General features: G+C 39.5%; 1 protein-coding gene across 1 annotated transcript in view; it reads right to left on the reverse strand.

Moving 5' to 3' along the window:
• ncanb (neurocan b) overlaps positions 1–1,785 on the reverse strand; it is a 146,366-nt gene extending 144,581 nt beyond the window's left edge. Inside the window, exon 1 of the mRNA XM_058638222.1 lies at positions 1,473–1,785. The gene's annotated coding sequence lies outside the window, so the exon portion shown is untranslated. The remainder of the gene's footprint in view (positions 1–1,472) is intronic.
• Positions 1,786–6,865: the final 5,080 nt, after the last annotated feature.

Below are 6,865 nucleotides of genomic sequence, written 5' to 3' on the forward strand. Positions count from 1 at the left end.
AACATACATTTTTTAAATGTCTATTTTCCTTTAAAGGCCACAAATGAATGGCGGCCAGTAGGGCACTTCCTCATGTTTTTACCACTCTAGAGGGTGCCCTCTTGTGACTCAAGAGGGCACTTTAGAGCGTTTTTTTTTGTCCATTAGGGCACCAGAGAGGCAACCTGTGCACGCCACTGGTTGTTTTGATTTTTAGTGCATTAAGTCAACCTGGAAAATGTTCCATTTTCCAACACAGGCTGACATTCCTTTTTGCAGCCAGCAGAGTCGCCCCCTTGTGGCTAAATGCCAGTTCTGTCCTACATCTCGCGCTTCAGTTTAGTCTGTCCATTTGACTGTATATAGTCCATGTCTAATAAGCTAAAAGAGGGCAGATCCTAATATACTTCAGTCAGTAAATCAATTCCCTGTTTGTGCTTGCACACTGGGACAAAGTCAGGAGTCCAATCAGGTCCAACTAAAACCATAGCTGGACTTAACTGTGAATGGAAACCTAGTGAATGACTGCATGTGTGCTGCACCTACAGCATGTGCACACACCGAGAGTACAAAAGACAGAATGATGCTCACACAGAGAGCAAGAGCAAGAGAGGGAGAGACAAGCAAACTGCTTATTTGAAATGCTTAATTTCCCAAGGGGTCATGAACAGCTCTACCTGATACACTGTCGTATTCCCATTAAATGAAGACAAAAATGTAAAAACAAAATCCAATAGAGTTAATATTTCAATTTCCCCCATTGAGGAGTACAGCCAGGTTGCGGGAAAATATAAAAACCCAGAATCAACCAACTTTGATCATCCTGTGGCTTTGAGGTGCCGCCTTATTACAGCAAAGTTTCCACCACCAGAAATAATTGCAGACCCACTTGGTGGAGAGTAAGAACCATTGAAGAAAATGTGTCTGCGGGTTTCCTCTCTTTGGTTTGCTGACGGTGCAGACAGCCTTTGCTGTACTGCCCATCGACTTCTGCTCCCGCTCTGTCCCATCTGCCTCAGCTGAAGGCTTAGAGTGGCACGTGAAGGAGTTTTCTCCACAAGAGGTAAAATGATGGTTACACTGACTCAAATCATGTGAGTGAAATGGAAAAAGTGAAGTTACTAAACATTTAAATAACAATGATTATTGATCATTATTTCAATTCTCAACACATGACAACTGTTCATTTCGGCCACAGACACATTGATCAGAGCTGTATAAAAGAACTTCAATCAATAGACCATGCTCTCCGTAAGAAATTTTCATCAGATCCACAAACTGTCTCTAAACAGTACTGACATTCCAAAGACTGACTCACACCACAGACTGTGATCACCAAAATCTGTGAAAAGCCTATTTTTCACTGTCATGTGTGGGATTAGAAAGACTTTTAAAAACAATATTATATATTTTTTATCTGCTATTTTTGTGGAATAAAAAAAGATGCAAAAAAAAAAAAGAAATAAACTTAAATCTCCAAAACAAGCCTTTACCTTTTGGATGAAGTGAGGTCCAGTTCACAGGGATATGGAGCGATGCTGCAGCCTCACAGGAGCGTGGGTCTGATACGGTGCAGGTGGAAGCCGAACCATCCAACGACGCGTAAAAAGCCCAGTGAGTGTGTGGCGTGAAAACGCAGCAGCTCTGGGTGTCTGTGAGACAAGAGGGGGGGAGACTGTCCTTAATGGCTGCAGTGGGTCTCTGTCTCGAGCAGTGACCGTGCGTGCGTGCGTCCTCCGCGAAACACAGGCAGTAGCTGCGACGAGTGGATGAGCGCCAGCCAGAGTGGTGCTCTCCTCTCCAGCAGCTGAGCGCTACTGAACAAAAGAGCGCTCTGCAGGCTCTCTATTCAAATAGCAGGAGAGGGGTGGAGGGAGGGGTGTGTGTGTGTGTGTGCGCGCGCGCGCGCGTGTGTGTGTGTGTGAGTGAGTGTGTGTACACTTGTATTAGTAACCTCTTTAGGACCTTTTCTGGCGCAAACACTGACCTTGTCAGGACCAGCAGTCCTCATGGAGATCAAATCCTGGTCTAAATGAATATCTAAGAAACTAGTTTAGTTTAGGGTAAGGATTGTGGTTGGGTTAAGGTTAAGGTAAGGGATTAACTGGTCCTGGTTAAGGTTTATATTATGTATAAATGAAAGGAAGGCAAGGAAGAAGAATGCAAATGTTTCTACATGATCTGAAGTAAAAAATATGTTTTAAAGGGGTAGTTCAAGTTTTTCTGTAGTGGAGTGTTAAAGGTAGTCATACTAATGCAGAATAAGTGTGTTGGGCTATGGTTTCATTATAAACCACATTGTTCAATTCTATTTCAGTTCCATTTCAATACAGATCAGATTTTATGTTACACATTAATAACTTAAAGTGTCTTAAATGTGACTGTCCTGCAGGTTGATAAAGGCAACGCTCTGTGTGCGCACATGGGCAATAAAGGGTTGAAATAAGGATTGGCTTTCAGACTTCTGTGTCCACACAACCCTGAAACAATCAGATGTGAGTCAGTTGAGCCTGGTAATCTGAATGTAGCCTTAGCAGAGAAAATGTGTTGTAGAACCCTCAACTGAAATTGTGCAACACCTTCAGTGGTTTATCGTGCTGTCAGACATCTCTTTGAAAGTAACCTAAAGAAACCTAAACAGCTTATCTGCCACATTGTAACACGGGCTTAAGATCATCTTGAAAGAGTCTGAGAAAAGTGTTGTCTGACAGCGAAGCAAACCTGTGAAAATATCAAAGAACCGAGGTAAGAATTGTATTGGTATATTTAGTTGCACTTTCTATAACACGCGTCCCTTCTGTCCCTGCTCACGTCACATACATGCAACGCCAACACGCCTGGTTGAAATGGTAAGCTCGTCAACAAGCACTGCAAAAGCCTGCTAATCATCCATTCATTTGGAGCAGGGAAACATGTAAAACATCCAGCACCAGGAACAGTCTACTCTATGTAACACATTAACTACATACACCCCCACCTAAAAAAAACAAATAAATAGTCACTTTAATCTTCATTACTGGGGGCTACATAAGATAGTTTGATGTGTTGGACACTACATCCACACAGTCATCAGTTCAAATGTATTAGCAAACTAAACAGCTGTTTAGGGCCTTTGTCACCACAGAAGGGGCCGCCAAATCCTAAGAGCCCTGTCTCATAAAAGTGTTTAATAAAAATATGAAATTAAATGAAGGGTACTCATAGAAATGCATGTCAACAGCTTGAAAACAAGTGCTACTCGCATAGACTCTATATAAAAATGGGCATAGCCTTCAAGATTGAAAAGTGAAGAATGTATGACAGAATTATCCACCATGGGGCAACTCCATTGGTTGCTAAAAGAACTGCGTTGGAATGGAAGTCTATGTCCAATAGTGGTTGCAGGTGATGGCTAGGGATGGGCAGTATTTCTGATACATGTATTTAAAATTCATATTTCAAAATCAAAATATTATCTAAAAGGCCTTCACATTTTGTATCAAAATACATTTATGATTGTATTTTTAAAATACTGTAAAATACTATATATATATATACTGTATGTATATATTATATTTGAAACTTCCTCTTCAAAAACTGACATGGTGCCAGTCATATGGCAAATCTTGAGGTTTGCAAATGAAAGACTGCCCCCATTTTTAAATACAGTCCATGAATACTAGTTTAATTAGTGTGTGTTGTCTACAGTGTGTGAATGATGAACGTTGACAATAGTCAATTACTGATGGTGGTAGAGGTTTAAAATCAAATTCTGCTTACTGCCCCATAAACATGCTTGGGTCATCTCTGCATTAATCCAATATGAGACGTGTAGTCAAACAGGCAGGGAGGGAGGGAGAGGGTTTGTTTAAAAGATGTGATTTGGCATCTCTGCTCCACTGCAGGCCCCATAATCCCATTTTGCTTTTGTCTGACCGATGTAATTAATAACCTTCGGGAGAGAATTACCTTGTTTGGCAGTCTTGCAGTGACCTCGGCCTGAGATTTACATGCAACACGATCGGCTTAGCCTATCAAATTAGATTATCACAAATTGCTTGGGATTTAGTTGGCAGGCCTGAAGCTGCAAATGTTGATTTGTCACTTTTTTTCACCTGACTGAGAATTTGAACATAACAGCAAGGTGCACTTTCCCCCCTGGGTATTGTAGTCTTTGCATGACAGCAGTTAACATAAAGATCATTAACGTGGTCCTTGTTAAAGACGCCGTTGGAGTGTGATGCCTGCAGTCATGTTAAAGGGAAACTGGTGCTGTGTGGCATACATTAGGCAGTGTGAGCATAACCCTTTGCTTTGTTGCATATAAAGAATAATGATCCCCCATGAGACGCCTCGCCGCATGCAGAGAGATTAGCGCTTTGTTCAGCAGAGTTGTACAGAACTGGCTGCATGCGTTATTGTTTTTTCAGTTGAGCAAAAAATAAATCTGTATCAGCACAGTGTTATTTCTTCATATCCAAGCTATGAACCTCTAATATTGTAAGAATAATCTAAAGGAGAAAAGTAGTGTTGGAGTTACTGGAGTGTATTCAGGAGCTGTCCATGGTGCTGAAGAGTCTAAGCAATGGTGCATTAACATCAACCTAAAAAACACAAGTTAACTAAAACTACAACAAACAAATCAGGCCACATGAAAGTTGCCCATTAAAGAGTCTCTTTTGTAACATAGTCTCAACCACCACAAGAAAACAAGAACATCATACTATTTCTCCTATTCCTTCCCCATAATTTCACATGTCAGTGTCTCGGGATATTCTCATGTTAGCTGGCCAATTATTTTTGTACCCAGTCTACATGGATCTGTACATGAATATGACTCTTTACAAGGCAAACATGATGACAACATGACATTTGTCCTCTCTACAACTGCAAAATGAAATATCCCATCTATCAAACAAGATTTTGGATTTATGAGTGCAGTGTGGATGTTCCCAGATGACGATTCCTAAAGACCTACCTGATCTTTAATCAATCACCACAATTCCATCTTCTTATTATTAATTTCATGATTTAAGTCAAGCGACTAAAACTAGTAGTGTATCTAATAAATTGTAAAAACTGTGTTTTGATTCGATTTTCTCCAAGAAGTAGAGTCTGAACTTGGAGTGGTGCATTTTTATTTTAAACATTGTTAAAGCAGGGAAAACAAGACTATTTGTTGAGCTTGGCACAGTTAAAAGCATGCAAAAGACCGTTAACGGTGCCTAAACAAGTTTCTTTTTTTTTCTGAAGACGATAAATGCTTATAAAACATAGATAAACAAATGAAATTAGCATAGAAGAAACAAAAATCAGATTAGGATAAAAAGTTAATATGTCTTGTTTTCTGTGCACCACCATACAATAAACCATGAAAGCAATTTCATTCAGTCAGCTTGTGCACGAGCGTGCACACATACACATACACATACAAACACACCCACAAGGACTCGCATTGACTTCCATTCATTTGGACAGCCTAAACAAAGCCAGTGATATATGGAATTATGAATTGAGCAAACAAAAATGAACCAAAAAATCTAAATACATAATTGTCTTTTGTGTTCTTTTGTTTGCAATTCTGACCATGGGCGGGCCTTGGGTAGCTGCCTGCTGATTGGCTACTGAGTTTTGGAAAGACAGCTCAATTGACCAGAAGTAGTCACAGGGTTGGACTCGCTGTCTGAAATTTATAATTATAAGTATCTAACAGTTGTCAGATTATAAATGTTAGATACTTACAATTATTTTGTCCCCCCCGTGACTACTTACTTAAATCTTTGCCCTAAAGTTAACCAGTTCCTAAGACATGAGGTTGTACTTAATTAATTCTACTCAATCTTACCCTTGTTGACAGATTACATTCCCTATTGATTCCCTAACTTTAACCATGACATTAAATACCTAACCCTCAATTTTATCCTTAATCCAACTTTACCTGATGGAGTCTTCTACAGCAGGGTTTCTCAATCCTCGTCATGGGGACCCACTGCCCTGCATGTTTTAGGTGTGTTGTAGCAGGGAAACATCTAAAACATGCAGGGCAGAGGGGTCCCCAGGACCAGGATTGAGAAACACTGCTCTATAAGGCATATAACTCAAACTGGCCATGACAAGGAATAATAATTTAAAATAAACATAAAAGTTCATACATATATAAAAACACTTTTCTTGATTTATAAATAAAAAAGGTTCATAAAAAGGTGCATGTTGCTGTACTGAAGCACCACTAATCTATAAAGGTGTCCAAGTGGCCTATCATTATATAAAAGCTGAAACTGATGTGATAGTGCAGATGTACTGTGTACAGAGTTATTTACTGATGACACAAATTCAAACAAACACACAAAATATCATGATTACTGTTTGGTAAAATACTGTAGAGATGCAACTCATCTCTTCAGACAAAAGAGCGAAACCTTATGATGATGATGATGATGATAGCTGAGATGACAACAAAGACGAATGACAGTCTTTTTCTAACTTCTCTGCTTCTTTCTCACATCTCACCTTTCTCCTGTTTCTACTTCTCTGCATCCCAGAATGACTAGAGGGCATTTGAAGTACAAACAAGACAGTAAACAAAGAGAGCGCTTATATTGATCCAGGCTTTATAGCTCTGGGTAAATGTGTTTATTTTGTGTTGCTGTTACATTATACTTAGATTAAATACATATTTGATGTATTAGCTGGAAGTAAAAAACAATGCACTCCTCGGAAGCATCTTCTGGCTACAGTTTATTACATTTTGTTAATATCTTAATTAGGCAGAGCAAGAGAGAAATAATCCTCTGAGAGCTGGCTTCTTATAACACTGTCCAGCCACCCCTGAAACTCAGTGGAATAATTAGGCAGAGAAGAGAAATGTGTTTAATTCCTGTGAGGATTTGTGGTTTTTTAGTTTATT

The sequence above is a fragment of the Solea solea genome, chromosome 9 (genome assembly GCF_958295425.1).
Source record: "Solea solea chromosome 9, fSolSol10.1, whole genome shotgun sequence".
NCBI classification, from domain to species: Eukaryota; Metazoa; Chordata; class Actinopteri; order Pleuronectiformes; family Soleidae; genus Solea; species Solea solea.